The 20451-nt window shown below is 41.6% G+C and overlaps 1 long non-coding RNA gene across 1 annotated transcript in view; it reads right to left on the bottom strand.

Moving 5' to 3' along the window:
* Positions 1 to 20451, bottom strand: part of LOC145717967 (uncharacterized) — a 32749-nt gene that overhangs the window by 1745 nt on the left and 10553 nt on the right. Inside the window, exon 2 of the long non-coding RNA XR_014141493.1 lies at positions 8942 to 9094. This is a non-coding gene — a long non-coding RNA (uncharacterized LOC145717967). The remainder of the gene's footprint in view (positions 1 to 8941; positions 9095 to 20451) is intronic.

Raw genomic sequence — 20451 nt, 5'->3', positions numbered from 1 at the left:
AAAAAAAAAATCCATGTATAAGTGGACCCACACAGTTCAAACCTGTGTTGTTCAAGGGTCAAGTGTAATGAGTTAAGATGAGGTCATACTGGAGTAGGGTGGGTCCCTAATCCAAATGACTGGAAATTTCCTCATAAAAGGGGAAATGCAAAGACAGTCATGCACACAGGGAGAATGCCATATGAACATGAAGGCAGTGAAGGGTGATGTTTCTGCACATCAGAGCATGAAAGTTTGCCAGTAGACCACCAGAAGCTAGGAGAGAGGTCTGGAACAGATTCTCCCTCACAACCCTGAGAAGGAGCCAAGCCTGCTGACACTTTCATCTCACATGCCAGAACTGTGAGACAATACATTTCTGTTGTTTTAGCCACTCGGTGCGTGGCGCTTTGTTATGGCAGCCCTGGCAAACACATATACCCACTAAACCGGATGCTAGACCTAGAGATTAGATTTCAGGTTGAACATTCTTTAGCAAGAATATGACGCAAAGTGATGTCGTGCGCTTCATATCGCATCACGTAGTGTCAGGCTGTCTCACTGGAAACTGATGTTAAGCGTGATCACTGGGTTAAGGTCATGACTCCCAAGCTGCATTTTTTCCCTTTGCAATTAGAAAGTAAATTGAGGGGGAGGTGCCCCGGCACCACCACACAAGTATGCTGCTTCCATCAATCTGTCACCTAGTTGTTGTAGCATTCCTTGATGATCTTGCCTGAGTGGATTATATTCTTGCAAGGCAGCAAAATGATGCTACTGTAAAAATTCATTTGCAATTGGTAGCTGGCATTCACCTATAAAGAATCAAATAGAGATGAACTAAAGTCTTTCCTACAAAGTCAGGGTAAATGCTTACCTCTTTCCTTTAGTTACCAATTTTCAGAACAAAGTGTTGGTAGAATAACCATCACAAATCGCTAATGAGTTTTCTCTCTCATTTGAGTATCATGATGGACTCATGGTTTTAATTCAGTCAATCATTATAAGCAAGTACAGTCATTCTTCTTCTTTATGCTCCATTGTCTCACATTTGACCAGTGAGAACCCCTTTAAGCTGGCTCCTGTGGGGGCGCCTGGGTGGCTCAGTTGGTTAAGTGGCTGCCTTCAGCTCGGGTCATGATCCCAGGGACCCAGCCCCACACTGAGCCCTGCATCCAGCCCTGCATCAGGCTCCTTGCTCAGCGGGGAGCCTGCTTCTCCCTCTGCCTGCCGCTCCCCCTGCTTGTGTGCTCTCTCTCTCTCTAACAAATAAATAAAATCTTTAAAATTAAAAAAAAAAAAAAGCTGGCTCCTGGGTTCCTTTGACACAACCCCATTGGTCTTTCAGTGCTTTCTTGATTTCTGACATAAGAAGCCCCAGCCTCACCTTATACTTTGCCTGGACCAAGCCAAGAATAGACCATTTCTCCAAGAAGCACTGTTTCCTTTCATTAGAGAATGGTATTTAGAAATCAAGATCTGGTTTCAATATAAGCTTATTGCTTCTAGGCCAGGGCAGTGAACAGCACTACAGAATAGAAGGGTACAGTCACAAAGACACTCATGCTCAGAAGAGCCTTGTGTTTGGGGTTTAACGCTCTGTAATTACCGTCTTGAAATTCTTTGCAATTTTACCACAAACATTTGTGTTTGGTAAGTGGAGCCCAGTGATAATGGAGCACGCACCAAGGACTTGATGCCTAGGCTCATGCATGGGTCCCCGAGACATGTTCTTGGGGGCTGTTCCCCCATGTGCTGGTGCTCTGGGCCCTGCCTAGCCTCTCCATCTCCAACCCTTCCCATTGTTGTCCTTTGTCCCCAGTGAAAGCCCAGATGTGAGCTCAAGAAAGATCAGGGTTGAGTATGTTTACCCCACAATATCTCGAGACAAGGCCCAGTGGTGGCATTTTCACCCCAGGCTGGCAACGCCACATCACATTCAAGGGCAAGGGTAACCTCTCACCCACTACCAATCCCCGTCACTAATGTTTCCGAGCACCAAGGTTGCAATATACTTGGAGGTCTCCCATTAGCTGTTGGGTTGGGGGCAGAAGGCCCCAGAGGAAGAGGAGAAGCCTGGCTTGGCTTCCCTAACCCCCAGCCTTAGTCTAGAGGCTGGCAGGAGGAGAAACCCAGCAACCATCAGGTTAGAGGACCCACATGCCCCATGTGGAGGGCCTGTGAGCAACTCCACTTGCCATGAGTATCCAGTGCAAAGGGAGCATCCTGGGCCTAGGGAGACCCTTTCTTCTTCCTTCTCACTTCCAGAATCTGGTTTGTGTTAGTCTCTTCTGGCCAGCTCAAGGCAGTCTCCAGGACAAGTCACAAAATAAAAATTGTGAAATTTCAGTTATTCCACATGGGAACTAAATGCTCTTACATTTGCTTTTAAAACTGACATTGCACAATATAAAGATGAAGGGTAAAATCCATGCTAATAATTTAAGATTTTAATGTTTCTTTACTTAGAACAACATAAAATAGCAAATAAAAAACACCATGACAAGTTGAGTAAGAGACCATAGAAGAAAGGAAAAAAACTTTATATTTTAGTACTTTAATGGCACTTTAGTCCTGCTTTTTTAAGGATTTTGTTTATTTATTTGAGAGAGACAGAGAGAGACCACCAGTGGGAGGAGAGGCAGAGGGAGAAGAAGGTCCCTGCTGAGCAGGGAGCCCAATGCAGGGCTCAATCCCAGGACCCTGGGATCATGTCCCGAGCTGAAGGCAGATGCTTAACCGACTGAGCCACCCAGGAGGCCCTATCCCTGCTTTTTTGAACAAGAGGTCCTGTATTTTCATTTTGCACTGGGCCAAAAATTATGTCGCTGGTTTTGGGAAAAACCATATATATGCATAATATATATTTATATTTACAATATATTATATACTTTTATATATTAATCATGAGATCCTATTGATATATATGATCTAGATATACATATATATTAATCAGGAGATTGTGTTGATATTTTTCATTCAAATTTAACATCATAGGATTTCCCAAACATTTATTTTATACACGCACATATTTTCTATTACACTGGAAATTTTGGTTCCAAACATAATTAACATAATTAGTTATTTGCTCTACCTATAATACATACATACACCTACATAAGTTTCAAATTTTCAATACCAAGGTTGCTACTAACAATAAAACTACCAAGTAATGTTTAAGATTTCTTTTCAGTTCTTTTTTACTTCAGTACAGTTTAAATACTATGTTAATAAGTCATTTGAAATAATTCTTGTCTCTCCGTGATTCTGCCACCTCTTATATGCCATTAAGTTCTTTCTTTGTTTCCAATTTTAGGCTTTGCTTTGTCTTCTTTTTCATTTCACTGTACGCTTTGGCTGCTAAACATTTATATATTTCAAAAGTGAATTCTATGTAAAAAGGCATACTCAGAGAAATCTCTCTCCAATTCCCCTTCTCTCCTCCTCAGCCGCTCTGTAAGCCCTCAATAGGTCACCATTTCTATCAGTTTCTGGTTTTTCTTTCAGTATTTTTTTTTTAATGAAGTAGGCTCCATGCTCAGCATGGAGCCCAATGCGGGGCTCGAACTCACGACCCTGAGATGGAGACCTGAGCCGAGATTTAGAGTCAGTCGCTCAACCGACTGAGTCACCCAGGAGCCCCTCCAGTATTTTTTGAAAAAAAAAAATAAAGCAAATTCATATACATATTCTTATTTCCTCCTTTTCATATACAAAAGATAAAACGCTATATACATGCTCTGCACATTTTTTTATAAATATAAATAGCCTCTGTACATAGAAATCCTCTCATTCTTTTTATATGCCCATATAATATTTCATTATGAGGTTAAACCTTCATTTATCCAACAGATCCCTTACTGGTGGACATTTCAGATAGTTCCAGTCCTCCCTATTAAAAAGAATGCCACAGAGATGAAAAGCACAGTATAGGGAATATAGTCAAGAACACCACTGCAATAATGTATGGTGACAGACGGTGACTACACTTATCGTGATGAGCACTGAGTAATGTACAGAATTGTCGAATCACTATGTTGCACACCTGAAACAAATATAACACTGCGTGTTAAAATGCCACAATAAATAACTTTGTGCATTTATTATTTCATAATTACACAGGCATACTTACAGGGTAAATTCCCAGATGTGGGATTGCTAGGTCAAGGGGTAAATGTAATTTTGATAGATACTGCCAGATTTCCCTCCTTGGGAATTATACCCTGTTACGCTCCCACCGACAACGCATGAGAATGCTCATTTCTCCACAGGCCTGTCGACACTGTGTTTTTGTCAAACTTTGGGACTTGGGCCAATGTGATTTGGGTAAAATGGTAACAGTGTAGCTTTAATTGGCATTTCTATTATTGTGAGTGAAAGTAAACATCTTTCCGAATGTCATTTGCATTTCTCTGTGAACCCTGCCATTTGCCAATTTTTTCTATGAAAATTTTAGTCTTTTCCTTCTTAATTGTTAAGATCTCTTTATTGAGTCAGAGACTATTAGTCTTTTGTCAGTCATATAGATGTCAAATATATTCTCCAGATTTGTCCTTTTACATTTGATTATGTTTATGTGTCTTTAATGTAAACAAAATTTATTAATCTTCTATTTATTGATTTTAAATGTTGAGTCATAGTTCGAAAAGCTTTCTCTACTCCCAGGTTAAAAGGAAATACAAGGAACTTTTGGTTCTGGCCAAGAGGGACTGCTCCATTCCTCCTACGGCCTTCCTCTTACAACTAAGAAACCCTGGACATAACACAACAAACAAGCATCAGAAGACTCTGAAAGATGGAAAGAAGAAAACTGACTTCCTAGGGATGGCAAACTTGACAGCAACAAGGGAACTCTCTGCGTTTCTTTATTGCCTCCCTTATATATCCCAGACAAGGCCCTGCAGAAACCTCCAACCCAGAACTGCCAACAGACACAGACGAAAAAACAAGCCCCAAGAAAAGCTTGATATCCCTAGCCAAAGTACCAGGAAAAGGATGACATAACAACAGAAAAGTTTTGGGTATTATCACCACTACCCCAACCAACCAACAGAAAAACTGCACACCCTCCCCTGCCCCGTGGGATCTTCCAGCCCCCACTGGCAGATGCAGGTGGTGCTTGGATTCCCCTGCAGTGGTACTGATGCTCAGTACTCTAATCTCCCCTCATGCCAAGTGTTAGCAGAACCCCAACAGTGGGGAGCTAAGTATCCACCCCTATCTGGCATCAACCACACTGAACAAGGGGGTGCCAGTAGGGTCTAGTCGGTGTTTCACTATCCACTATTCCCCTGCCTCTGGAGTCAGCAGGGCCCAGTAGGAAGCTGAATCTCCTCCATGCCAACCCAGTTACAAGACTGAACAAGGTGGGATGAAACAGGGCAAGTAGGCACTCCCCTTCCCCGCTAACCACCCGCGCCCCCATCAGCTGGGCCCAGTGGAGAGGTGGCCTCCAGCACCTCCCACCATTAATGAGGTGGGTTAATCCAAACTTGGCTTCCCCTCTACCCACGTATTCGGGGGCCCTGTTGGGAAATGAACCTCAATCCTCAGCAGGCATCAACAGGACAAAAGATGGTGGCGAGAGGTAGCGTTTGGTGGCCCTCCACTTTCCTCTTTCTCTCCCTTTGTGTGTGAGGGGCCCAGCTCAAAGCTGAGTACTGCCCCTACCCTGTAGCAAAAAAGCATTGAGTCAACCCTTGGCCTTCCTTCTCACCAATGTCGGTGGGGGCTGGTGAGGAGCTGACTTTACATCCACACTAGGAGGCAGAGAGGTGTCATGAATCAGTGCCTCATTTTCACTGGAAACGTGCTAATGGAGCCAAGGACAGAGCTGAACTTCCATCCCATATATCTATAATGAGGCAATGAGAATCAGTGCTTACATTTGCCATAGTAGGATCATTGGAGACCAGAAGCTGAAACTATATACCCACTCAGCCCTCCTCCTACACCTCAACCAGGGACTGCCTATTAAAAAAAAAAAAAAGAATTAATAAGATCCAGAGTCTACAAATATAATATCCAAAACATTCAGGATATAACCAAAAGTCATCATAGCAGGAGCCAAGAAAATCACAACATGAATGAGAAGAGATAATCAACAGAATGAAGACAAATCAGATGAAGAAATTATCTGACAAGGATTTTAAAGCGATCATCATAAAAATGTTTCAATAGGCAGTTATAAATTCTCTCCAAACAAATGAAAAAATATAGAAAATCTCAGCAAAGAAATAGAAGTTATATGAGAGAACCAAATAGAGACCCATGAAATGAGGAACAGGACAACAATACAGAAAAATCGATGACACAAAAGAAAGTTATTTTTAAGAAATCAATGAAACTGATAAACTCTAGCAAGACTGACAAAGATAAAAAAAACTAGAAGACACAAATCACCGATATAAGAAATAAAACATAGGTTATCTCTACAGATCCTGAAGGCATTAAAAGGGTAATAAAGGAATACTACGAATAACTGTATGCTCATAAATTTGAACACTTAGAAGTGAACCGATTCCTCCAGGGGCGCCTGGGTGGCTCAGTTGGTTAAGCGACTGCCTTCGGCTCAGGTCATGATCCCAGAGTCCCGGGATCGAGTCCCGCATCGGCCTCCCTCCAAATCCACAAGCCACCATATTCAACCATCATAAAGAAATAATAAGCAACCTGAATAGTTCTATAACCACTGAAAAAAAAATGAACTTGTAATTAAAAAGCTCCTGAATGGTCTCACTGAGAATTCTACCAAACGTTTAAAGAAGAATTAACACCAATTTCACACAATCGGTTCCAGAACATAGCATAGACAGGAACACTTTCCGACCCATTTTATGATACTAGTATGACCCAGATACCAAAACCGAACAGAAACAGTACAAAAAAAGAAAAACTACAGAATATCTCTTGTGAACTTTAGTAACACAAAACACCTCTGTAAAATATTAGCAAATCTAATCCAGCAATGTATAAAAGGAATTATACAGCATAACCTTGTGGGATTTACTGCAAGCATGAGAGGCTGGTCGAATATTCGAAAATAAACCATTGTAATCTACCAAGCTAAAGAAGGCAAATGGTATGAGCTTATCAACTGACACAGAAAAGGCTTTTGACAAAATCCGATACCCAGTCATGATAAAAACGTTCAGCAAAACAGGGATGAAGGGGAACCATCTCAACTTGTTAAGAAACATCTATAAAAAACTACAGCCGGGGCGCCTGGCTGGCTCAGTCAGTGCACGACTCTTGATCTCAGGGTTGTGAGTTCGAGCCCCATGTGGGGTATAGAGATTACCTAAAAATGAAATCTTAAAAAAAACACAACCCTACAGCTGACATCTTACTTTAATGGTGAAACACTGAATGCTTTCGTCCTCAGATTGGGAACAGGCAATAACGTGCATTCTTAACACTCTTACTCAACATAGTGCTGGAAGTTCTAAACACTGTAGTAAGAAGAAATAAAAGGCATATGGATTGCACAGGAAGAAATGAAACTACCTAGAGGCACCTGGGTGGCTCAGTCGTTAAGCGTCTGCGTTCGGCTCAGGTCATGATCCCAGGGTCCTGGGATCGAGCCCCGCATCGGGCTCCTTACTCCGCGGGAAGCCTGCTTCTCCCTCTCCCACTCCCCCTGCTTGTATTCCCTCTCTCACTGTGTCTCTCTCTGTCAAATGGATAAATAAAATCCTTAAAAAAAACCTTTTTTTAATTAAAGAAAAGAAATGAAACTACCTATTTGCAGGTGACATGATCATGAGGCTAGAAAATCCTAAAGAACCTACAAAAACACTCTTAGAAATAAGAAGTGAGCTCAGCAAGGTTGTAGGATACAAGATCAACACACAAAATTAATTGTATTTCTGAATACTAACAAACATGTAGAAGCAATATTCCAACTACAATACCATTTATAGTCTCTCCAAAGAAAATGAAATTCTTAAGTATACACTTAAGAAAGCATGTATAAGATCTGTATGCTGAAAATTACATGCTGAAGAAAGAAACAAAGCCAAATTAATGGAGAAACATACAGTGTTCATTGATTGGAATACTCAACATAGTATAAAGATGCCATTCCCCCCCCCCAAATTAATCTATAGGCTTATTGCAATCCCAACCAAAATACCAACAAGGTTTTTCGTAGGCAAGACAAGCTTATTCTAAAATCTATTTGGAAAGGTACAGGCCCTAGAATAGCTAAAACAGCATCGAAAAAGTAGAATAAACTGGTAGGGATCACTTTTCCCAATATTAAGCCCTACTACATAGCTACAGTAGTCAAGACAACGTGATATTGGTGGCGGAACGGACACATCAGTGAATGGAACAGAAGAGAGAAGCCAAAAATAGACCCACATAAATATGCTCAATTGCTTTTTTTTTTTTAAGATTTTATTTATTTATTTGAGAGAGAGCATGAGAGGGGAGAGGGTCAGAGGGAGAAGCAGACTCCCCACTGAGCGGGGAGCCCGATGTGGGACTCGATCCTGGGACTCCAGGATCACGACCTGAGCTGAAGGCAGTTGCTTAACCAACTGAGCCACCCAGGCGCCCTGCTCAATTGCTTTTTGACAAAGGTGAAACACAGTTCAGTGGAGGAAGAATAGCCTTTACAACAGACACCGGTGGGGCAACTGAACGTCTAGAAGTAGGGAAAAACCACCTTTACCTAAACCTCATACCTTATGCAAAAAAATAGCTAAAAATGGGTCACAGACATAAAGATAAATGTACAATTGTAAAACTTTTTATAAAAATGATAGGAGAAAATCATCACGATCTAGGACGAGGCAAACATCATGACTAGGACTGGGCTCAAAAGCATGATCTCTAAAACGGAAACTGATAAATCATACTTCATCAAAGTTTAAAACTATTGTTCTGTGAAAGGCCCTCTTAAGAAAGTAAAAAAGACAAGCAACAGATGAGAGAAAAATCTTTGCAAACTACATACTTGACAAAGGATCAGTATCCAGAATTACAAAGAACTCTTGGGGCGCCTGGGTGGCTCAGTCGGTAAAGCATCCGACTCTTGATCTCAACTCAGGTCTTGATCTCAGGATTGTGAATTCAAGCCCCTCGTTGGGCTCCAAGTGTGGAGCCCACTCTAAAAAAAAAAGAAGAACTCTCAAAACCCAACAGTAAAGAAAACAAACAATACATGAGAAAACACGCAAAAGCCCTGAACAGACATTTCATCAAAGAGGATATATGAATGGCAAATAAACACATAGAGATATGTTCGACATCATTAGCCATCAAGAAAATACAGATTTAAACCACAATGAGGTATCAGTACACACTTGTCAGAATGGCTATAAATAAAAAAAAAAAAAATAGTGAAAATGCTTAGTGCTTTCAAAGATGTGAAGAAACCGGATCACTCGGACATCGCTGGTGGGAATGGAAAATGGCGCAGCCACTCTTTTTTTCTTTTTTTTTTAAGATTTTATTCATTTATTTGACAGAGAGAGACACAGCGAGAGAGGGAACACAAGCAGGGGGAGTGGGAGAGGGAGAAGCAGGCTTCCCGCCGAGCAGGGAGCCCGATGCGGGGCTCGATCCCAGGACCCTGGGACCATGATCTGAGCTGAAAGCAGACACGTAACGACTGAGCCACCCAGGGGCCCCAGGGCACAGCCACTCTGATAAAGAGCACAGCCCTTTTCCAGAAGACTAAACATAGCTTACGGTACAACTCAGCAACTGTACTATTCTGCATCTATCTGCAAGAAATGAACACTTACGTTCCCACCAACACCTGTACACAAATGTTCATATACATTTTCTTAATGATAGCCTAAAGCTGGAAATAACTCAAACGTCCTTCACTGGGTGAGTGGTTCAACAAACCGTGGTACATCCATACCAATAAAATATCACTTAGCAATAAGAAGGAATGAACTATTGATACAGCAACAATTTGGGTGGATCTCAAAGGAATTAGGCTGAGAAAAAAAAAAAATCCCATCTCAAAAGGTCACTTGCTATATGATTCTATCTATACCGCATCCCTGACGGCACAAAAGTATAGAAATGGCGAGCAGATTAGTGGTTGCCATAACTCAGCGATAAGGGAGGAGGGTGTGGCTGCAAAGGCAACAGGAAGGATCCCTGTGGGTGATTAACTGTTCTGCATCTTGACTGTATCAGTATCCTGGTTGTGATATTGTCCTATTGGTGGATATGGAGGCCTCCATAACAAAACACCATAGACTTGGTGGCTTAAGCAACCAACATTTATTTCTCACAGTTCTGGAGGCTGGAAGTCCAAGATCAAGGTGCCACAGATTCAGTTCCTTGTAAGGGCCCTCTTCCTGGTTTGCAGATGGCTGCCATCTTGCCATCTCCTCACACGGCCAAGAGACAGAGCTCTGGTGTCTCTTCCTCTTCTTCTAAGGACATTAATCCCATCATGGGGCCCCTACTCTCATGACCTCATCTAAAACTAATTAACTTGCAGAGGCCCCACCTCCAAATACTATCACACCGGAGGGTAGGGCTTCAACATATGAACTGGAGAGGGACACCCAAACATTCACTTCATTATAGGTGTTTTTTTTAATTATTATTATTATTTTTTAAAGATTTTATTCATTTATTTGACACAGAGAGAGAGAGAGCAAGAGCACAAGCAGGGGGAGCGGCAGGCAGAGGGAGAGGGAGAAGCAGGCTCCCAGCTGAGCAGGGAGCCCAACGCGGGGCTCGATCCCAGGACCCTGGGACCATGACCTGAGCCGAAGGCAGACACTTCACCGACTGAGCCACCCAGGTGTCCCATATTATTGTGATAAAATATACATAGCTTTAAGGGTGCAATTCAGTGGCATTAAACATATTCACAGTGCGGTGTAGCCATCACCACTATTTCCAAAGCTTTTTCGTCGCTCAAAACAAAAACTCTGTAACGTGAGTAATTAATCCCCATTCCCCTTCTCCCCCAAGCCCCTGGTAACCTCTGTTCTACTTTTTGTCTCTATGAATTTGCCTATTTGTGCTATAGTTTTGCAAGATGTTATCAGCAGGGGAAACTAGGTAAAGGGTACACAGGATCTCTCTGTATTATTTCTTACAACTGCATATGAATCCACAATGATCTCAAAATTTTAAAAAAGAACTTTATTCATGTGTTCCTCCATTATTTGTATGATTTCATGTTTTTTATCATTATTTAGATCTCGGATCCATTTACTAATTAACCTCTTAATGAACTGAAGTGGATGTCAGACAAGCACCCCTCTTCCCCACCACCCCCACTGCCAACCCTTTCTACACTGGATCAGATCATTTTGGTCTTTTCAGCTTCTTTTATTCCCACTCTACCCTTCAACCATTTCAGCAGATGTTCCCAGCAGACAGTGTACCTTCGAAGGAAAGACCGAAATTGCAACAAGCACAAAATGAATACATAACTCTAATAAACATCAACTCCAGTGACAACAGGAAAAAATGACAAGGATTTATTGACTGCTAGGAATTCTAGATAATTGACTCATTTAATCTTTACATCAACATTGCAGGAAAGGTATGATTAGTCCAACTTTGTAAATGAGGAAATTTAATCTCGGTGAGTTTAACTAAGCCAAAATCATGTCTATTAAAATGATGGAGTGGTTATAAGAATGCAGGTACGTTTGGCATAAGAGCTTATGCGCTCTCCTCTGTGAAGAACTGAACTGAATCCAGGAACTCTCATTTAGAAAGCAGCAGGACATTCAGTTGGCCCAGGTCCTTCCTTGTCCCAGGTCCCAGAAATGCGTACCAGACGCTAGCCCTGTATTAGGTTGCTAGGGCTGCCATAACCCAATGCCACAAACTGGGTTGCTTGACAACAGAGATTTATTTTCTCACAGATTTGGAGGCTAGAAGTCCAAGATCAAGGTGTCTATAGGTCTGGTTTCTCCTGAGGCCTCTATCCCTTGTCTTGCAGACGGCCACCTTCTCTTCCCTATGTCCTCACGTGGTCTTTCCTCTGTCCGTGCACATCCTTCATGTTTCTTTTGTGTTCAAATTTTCCTGGGACACTAATCAGATTGAAATTGGGCCCATCCTAACAGCCTCATTTTAACTAAATCATCTCCTTCAAAGACAGTCACGTGCTGAGGTACTGGGGATTAGGGCTTCCGTATATAAATTTGGGGGGCATACAATTCAGCCCACAATGGGCCCTGAGACTGGGGCGGGGGAAAGAAAGTTCATAACCCAGAGAAATCCCTCTACAAAATCATATGTGATTCAAGTGGGTACAATCCTTCTGTTCGTTTCCATTTCATCCGGGTCTAGGGTCTTTCGAACTTTTTTTGACCATACCCATGGTAAAAAAAAAAAAAAAAAAAAAAAAAAAAATTGTAAACGCATTTTGCATTACAGCTCAACACATACATATTTATTTTTATAAAACGGGACAAGTTTCACAAATTCTGATCTTACCGTGTACAACGTATTTTTCTATTTTATTCTGTTCTTTTTAATTAAAAGACTGCTAGTTGCCCCCTCACTGAATTGATTTTAGGAACTACTCTCTTTTACGACCTGCCGTTTGAAAATCAATGCTCTAATTTGTGCTGTCAGCTGTGATTGTCAATTTTTTTGTGTTCATTCTACCCCCCGCCCCCGATCTCAGAGCCCCGATCCTCCTCTCCCACCGCCCCACACATGTCCTGGATCAATTGGATTTTTGCTTTTTTCAAAGCCTTGACCCCCTCATTCATTAGTTTCAGTCCTTAATTCTATCGCTCTGTCAAATGCCAGGGAAACCGGGGCACCATTTCCTCGGTAACAAATAGAAACTCGCCATCTAACGGTGGAAGGGAGACAATGCAGACCTATTTTTAGCATCCTTCTTCCAGGTCTTTTCTTTCTCTGCTCTCCCCCATTATCCCTGTTTGATGCAATTTTCACAAACACTTAGCAGCATTTTAACAGGAGCTCTTTTAAAATCTTCTTGACGTTCTGTACATTTAGTGACTCCTTTCACGGAAACTTGAAGATCCGGGTGTTAGACGCCGCTCTGGGCCATGCTGGTTGTGACCTTGAACATGCCTCTTACCTGAGTCTCAGCTGTCTTAACCACAAAAGTAACCCTATAAAAGGTGCCCTGGCAACTTCGTCCAGTTGTCTTGCGGTTCCACAAAGAAAATACAGCTTGCGTCTGCCTCTCCCCCCTCCTTCTGTCCATTTTCAACACACCAGCCGGATCCTGTTAAATCTAAGTCAGATCGTGTCCTTCCCTGCTCAAAACCCTCCACTGGGTTCTCAGAGTCAAAATCCAAGTCCTTACGGTTACGGAAAATGTCCTACATAGTGTGATCCGCTCAGCCCCCGGATACCACCAAGCAGGGATGGTTGGCTTCCATTGGGCCAGGGATCGGAATCAAGTGGAAGATCAGCTTCTTGCTTGGCCCCACTGGAAGAGCGCTGGGGGACTGTGATGTGATTGGCTGGAGCAGAGTGGGTATTACCAAAAAAGATTGGCTGTTCTGTAAGGCGACCCTTTTCCTGTTCCTTTGGCTAAGGGAAACAGGCTTTTCTTGGAGCTTTTTTTCGGTCTGTGCCTGTTGGCAGCGGCCGGGAGGCTTCTGCAGCCCCTGGTCCAGGATATAATGGGAGGCAATGAGAAAGCAAAGGAAACTCACTCCCATGTTGTTCCTCAATCCTGCCGTCCCTAAGCAGTCCCCCTTCTTCTTTCTACCTTCCAGAGTCTTCCTATGCTTGTTTGTGTGTTATTTCCAGGGTTTTTGTTTGTTTGTTTGTTTTTTAGTTGTAAGAGGAAGGACCTAGAAGGAATGGGGCTACTTCACTTGGGAGAGAATCAGAAGTGAATAGTAGGCTGGACAGCCTCTAAGGAGGGCCTGGATATTAAAAACACAGAACGTTGTTTGCACTGCCTTACAGGAACCCTTCCCACACAGCACTGAAGAACCACCTTCCCTAGGAAGGGCAGAGAAACTTCTGTGTACCTATCTTGCAGATGCAATAAAACAAGAAAAAAAAAAAAAAAACCCAGCTAAGGTTGTGGAGGTTTTGCCCCTAGCAGAGGCATCCCACTGGGGCGGTGAGTAGGGCTGAAATGCAGTCACATTCCCCTTTCAAAATTCGGTGCCCTGGTGTGGGTAAATTCTCTGCTTCCTTTCTCCGAGGAAGATGTGCCATGTATAATTCACTGGCCTAGAAATGGCATCATTTTGTACGCACAAAGGTTCTGTATGTACTAGTAAGAGCTAAATATATGTTATGTCTTCACTAGAGAACCTCCTTACTATAATAATGGCCCCACTCTTCCTTTCTGTGCTTGTGGACTCAGAGCTTGGAATGTCTTCATGTCTCTGGGGAAGAGGAGGGTACCGTCTAAGCAACCGTCCCCCTTTGGTTTTCCCATTCTAGAAATCTTCCCACTTGCTTAAAATTTCTGGGCCACTGATGGTACCCTTATTTTTTTTAGAGCTTTTACAGATCAATATTTTTTTTTTAAAGACTTTATTTATTTATTTATTTATTTATTTATTTATTTATTTGACAGAGAGAGGCACAGTGAGAGAGGGAACACCAGCAGGGGGAGTGGGAGAGGGAGAAGCAGGCTCTCCGCCGAGGAGGGAGCCTGATGTGGGGCTCGATCCCAGGACCCTGGGATCCTGACCTGATCCGAAGGCAGACGCTTAACGACTGAGCCGCCCAGGCGCCCCAAGGATCAATATTTTTAAAAATATCTATTTGGATGTTTTATTAGGATTTTGGAAGAAAGGCAAGGCAAACACAAGTGTCAGTGTCTCATCTTGTACTTGAAATCTGACAAAGACCTTCGAAAAACTTGCCCGGCATGTTTGTGTCCTGTCAACCCTAAAATAATAAATAATAATAAATAAATGATGCAGTGAAATAAAGTGAAAAACAAATGTACAACTTAATTGAATTCTAAATGATACTGACATCAGAAGTTTATAAAAGAGGAAAGAATAGACAAAAGACTGTAGCCTCATCCCATATCTCCTAGCAACCAAAATGGAGCAGGAAACCAAATACATAAATGACAGTAATACAATCTGGGAAATTTTCCCTTTTATTTTTTAATTTTTTTCAAAAGATTTTATTATTTGAGAGAGAGAGAAAGCACAGGGGGGAGGGGCAGAGAGAGAGTGAGAAGCAGACTCTCCCCTGAGCAGGGAGCCCAACAACATGGGACTCGATCCCAGGGGCTGAATCCCAGGACCCCAAGATCATGCCCTGAGCTGAAAGCAGACACCTAACCGACTGAGCCACCCAGGCGCCCTGGAAGTTTTCCTAAATATACTATTACTATAATCCTAATCTCTCCTGGCCCTTTCTTCTGTCCCTCCCCCTATTCTCTCTCTTTCTACACATACACACACACTCACACACACACACACACACACACACACACACCCCACCACCACCAGCACCACAGTACTATGGAGTTTTAGTGAAAAGTTCACTATTTTTGTTCATAGAAAAAGCTTCAGTTTTCTGAACATAAACTCATACAATGGATTAGAAAATATTCAGTTCTTATTTGTGTAGAATTAACCTTCCCCAAAGAGAGATCTGGCTTGTGCCCATGGCTCTTGAGAAGTAATGTTTAAGTCCTCATGAGTCCTATCTGGTAAGTGTCTTAGCTTAACAGCGGAGCATCGGGCCACAGCAGCTAATCTAACAATGTGATCTATGATGGCGGCTTTGGCTCATGTGGTATCAGCCCCCCTCTGAAGAAGCTGGAAACTAGGGTCAGCCACACAGGCGGCCAGCCATGTCTATGTGATGGAGCGCCAGTAAAATCTCTGGACAACAAGGCTCAGGTGAGTTTCCCTGGATGGCAACGCTCTGTGTGTATTGTTATATATCACCGCTGAGAGGAGTCAGCTTTGTCTATGGCTCCACGGCCAAGAGGACGATTGAAAGCTTCTCACCTGGAACTCTCCTAGACCCTGCCCTATGTGCCTCTTCCCTTGGTTGATTTTAATCTGTATCCTTTCTCCCTAATAAACCATAACCATAAGTTTAATGGCATTTCTGAGCTCTGTGAGTCCTTATAGTGAGTTTTTGAACTCAAGGGTGGTCTTGGGGGACCCCCTGACCACAATACCAAATACTGTCAAGGATACAGAGTAATAGGAATCTCATTTACTGCTGGTGGAAATGCAAAATGGGACAGCCATTTTGGAAGATAATTTGGTAGTTTCTTATAAATGGAAACTCATAATAGACTTATCATATGACCCAGCAATCCTGCTCCTAGGTATTTACCCAAGTGAATGGAAAGACAGTCTTCACACACATAAAACCTGTATGCTAATGTTTCAAGAGGCTTTATTCATAATCACTCCAAACTGGGAACAACCATGATGTCTGTCAACAGATGATGACAAAAAACAAATAAGCAAACAACAACAACAACAACAAAACTATGTTACATCTATACAATGGAATTCTATCTGGCAATAAAAGGAACACACTTGACTCATGCAACAACATGGATGAATCATAAATGCATTTTGATAAGTGAAAAAAAGCCAGATCCAAGGCTACATATTATAGGATCCTATCTATATGACATTCTGCAAAAGGCAAAACTATAGGATGGAAAACAGATCAGTAATTGCCAGAGATAGGGGTAGAGGACTAGTTAACTACAAATGGGTTACACAGGAGAATTTTTGTCTGGTGGGACTGACTCTTCAGTCTGGTGCTGGAGTGGTGGATACATGATTTGTAAAAAAAAAAAACAAACGAACAAACAAACCACATAGAATTTTGCAGCACAAAGAGTAAACCTTATTGTATGCAAATTTTAAAAAATCTATCAGTGGGGTGCCTGGGTGGCTCAGTCGGTTAAGGATCTGCCTTCAGCTCAAGTCATGATCCCAGGGTCCTTGGGTCGAGCCCCTCATTGGGCTCCCTGCTCAGCAGAGAGCCTGCTTCTCCCTCTCCCTCTGCCACTCACCCTTCTTGTGCGCTCTCTCTCTCACACACTCTCTCTCAAATAAATAAATAAAATCTTTAAAAAGTAAAATAAACCAAGGTATCAGGGCATTCCAGGATAGGATGGAACCTGTGACAAATGAATTTCAGTATATTACAAATGTATGACATAACCTCACTGAAGATTACGAGGGGAAAAGGAGCTGACCTAATGAACTTTTTTAAACAAATAAACTTATTTTGAAATAATTTGAGATTTATAGAACAGTTACAAAGATAGTACAGAGAGTTCCTGTCTCTCACAGTTTTCCCCCATTGTTTCCTTGGCACGTTTGTCAACTAAGAAACCAACATTAGTACGTTGCTATGTACTAGTACATTAGCTAATATTAGCTAATTAGCTAATACTATTAGTACTAGTACTAGTACATTAACTAAACAGCAGGCTTTATTTGGATATTACTAGTTTTCCCATTAACAGCCTCTTTTTCTGCTCCAAGGTCCAATCCAGGGTACCACGTTGCATTTTGTTGTTATGTCTCCCCAGTTTCTTCTAGTCCTTAACACTTTCTCAGTCTTTTCTTGTTTTCCATGACCTTGACACTCGTGACGCATACTGGCCTTGTGTCTTGTAGAATGTCCCTCAATCTGGGTTTGTTTGATGGTTTTCTCAGGATATTACTAGTGTTATGAGTTTGGGGGAAGAATACCACAAAGATGAAGCGCCTTTCTAGTGTATCTGGTGACATATGTTATCAACATCACTTATTACTGATGTCGTTAACCTTCATCACTTGGTTAATGTAGTGTTTGCCATGTCTTTCCACTGTAAAGTTTTCTTTTTCCTTTACTCTAGTCTGGATATGAGTCACTACGTCTAGCCCACCCTAGGAGATGGGCCATTAAGTTCACTTCCTGCAGGAGGGAGTATCTACCTATATTATTTAGAATTCTTTTGTAAGCAAGACTTGTCTCTTCTCCCCATTTATCAATGTATTCGACCGTTTCTGATTCACTTGTGAAAACAATGTTTTGTCTGGATAGTCTAAGGCTAACTACAAAAAGGACCATACATAAGCACTGTATTCTAGTTGATACATTTCTCCTAGGGGTTTAGCAATTCCAAAAATACTTTACATGTAGATTAGTGTTAAACAAATGAGTACAGTAGTTGCTCCTTGCCTACAAAGGGATGTATTCCAACACCGCCAGGGGATGCCTGAAACAGCAGATAGTAACAAACTCCGTATATACCATACTTTTCCCTATATGTGCATTACCTATGATAAAGTTTAACTTCTAAATGAGGTACAGTAGGAGATTAACAACAATAACTAATAATAAAATAGAACAATGATGACAATATACTGTAAGAAAAGTTATGTGAATGTGGTCTCTCTTAAAATATCTTATTTTACTGTACCTACATCCTTCTTCTCGTGATGATGTGAGATGACAAAATGCCTATGTGATGAAATAAAGTGAGGGGGATGACACAGGCACTGTGACGTAGTGGCATAAGTGACCTTATGATGATATACCAGAAGGAGGCTCATGACCTGAGCCGAAGTCAGATGCTTAACTAACTGAGCCACCCAGGCGCCCCATGAGTCTTTCATTTTTTTGAAGATTTTATTTATTTACTTGATAGGGGGGAGGAGAGCACAAGCAGGGGGAGCGACAGGCAGAGAGAGAGGGAGAAGCAAGTTCCCCACCGAGCAAGAAGCCCGATGTAGGACTCGATCCCAGGACCCCAGGATCATGACCTGAGCCGAAGGCAGATGCTTAACGACTGAGCCACCCAGGTGCCCCAAGTCTTTCATTTTTAATAACTACCACCAAAACCACCACCCCAGCAAAAAACAATAATGTTCATTTGCCTGTGGTGCTTCTCCCTTCTCCATCTAGCTAATATTTTCTTCATATTTCAAGACTCAATGTTGATGTCACCTTCTTCAGAATCCTCTCCCAACCCTAGAGTGCTGATGCTCTATTGGACCCCATAGTATCCAGTTATTTCTATCATATAGTGACAGTATCTTTCCAAGTTGGTGCCCTTTATTAAGACATAAGGCCCTTCAGGCAGAAACTGTGCCTTCATCAGTAATTTCTATCTCCCTAGTTCTGAACACTGTCAATATCTAGGTGCTATTCGAAAAAGGCTTACTGAACAAAATTCATTCATTCAATCAATCATTCATTTATTCATCAAATATTTACTAAGTGTGGAAATACACACTGGGCAATATGCTAAACTTATATACACAGCAGTGAATAAATCAGATCCCACATCTGTGCCTTCATCGTATGTTAGATAGTAAAAAGTGCTATGGACAGAAATAAAGCAAGAAATGGTATAGAGAGTCTTGAGAGTGCAATTATAAATATAGTGGTCAGTCACAAAAGACATGGGTGAAAGGTGATATATGAGGAAACACTTAAAGAAGGAGAAAGAGTAAGCCAAATGGATGTTTTGAGGAAGAGTATCCTAGACAAATGCACTAGCCAGTGCAAAGGCCCTGAGACACAGGAAAAAATTGGTATATCTATAGCCGAGTGAACCAAGGCAGGAGTTATTAGTGATGGGGCCAGAAAGACAATGAGACACCAGATTATGGTGGTATTACAAGGGAAAGACGAAATAAGAAGAAACAGGGTATTATTATAGTAAATAGAAAAAATGTGACTGAAAAAGTCTAAATGTATCAGCAACCGTAATAAAAGTGAAAAGCTTAAAACAAAAAATAAATGCTGGGCTTTTTGATATTTTAAAAGGCAAAATGGCAAAAAAATATTGAAAATAAATGAATTGCCAAAGATATGCCATGACATTTCTATGTAAATATAAACAATAATAATACCAGACAAAATTAAATTCAAGTCAAAAAACAGTGACTAGTATAATAGCGTATGCTAATTATACTGGAATTTTTTTTAAAAAATAGACAAAGAAGTGTATTTTGTACCGATAAAAGAATGGTCTACGAAGAAGCTATATCAGGGGCACCTGGATGGCTCAGTGGGTTAAGTGTCCGACTCATTTCGGCTCAGGTCATGATCGCAGGGTTGTGAGATGGAACCTGCTTAAGATTCTCTCTCTCTCTCTCTCTCCCTCCCTCTCCAAAAAAAGAAGCTATATCAGTCTTGAGTTTGTGCATACAAATCAAAAAAATTTTTTCAAGGACTGAACTATATAAAGTAAAAACTGACCGATACAGAAAAACAATTGACAAAAGCACAAATCCAAAGCTTTACTATGACTTTACTTTGACCTTCAAGTCCTTGCACTACTTCTCCCTGACCATGGTACCTACAGCTCCTTTCACTTACCCTGCTATTTCACAAACACATTCTCACCTCAGCCTTTGCACAGACTCTTTCCTTGGCTTAGGACATCCTTCATCCAGAAAACCACAGGCTTTACCCACCACTCCCCTTCTTTCAGTCTCTGCTCATGTGCGGGGCCCCTGAAAGCAGGTTCAGATGAGGTAAAAGCACTTACAAGGATTTTCTTGTTGGTATTTGACATAA

This window comes from Leptonychotes weddellii, chromosome X, assembly GCF_054177405.1.
Source record: "Leptonychotes weddellii isolate Sample4059 chromosome X, ASM5417740v2, whole genome shotgun sequence".
Lineage (NCBI taxonomy): Eukaryota > Metazoa > Chordata > Mammalia > Carnivora > Phocidae > Leptonychotes > Leptonychotes weddellii.
The sequence above is the reverse complement of the archived record's forward strand: the minus strand, read 5'-3'. Positions and strand labels throughout refer to the sequence as shown.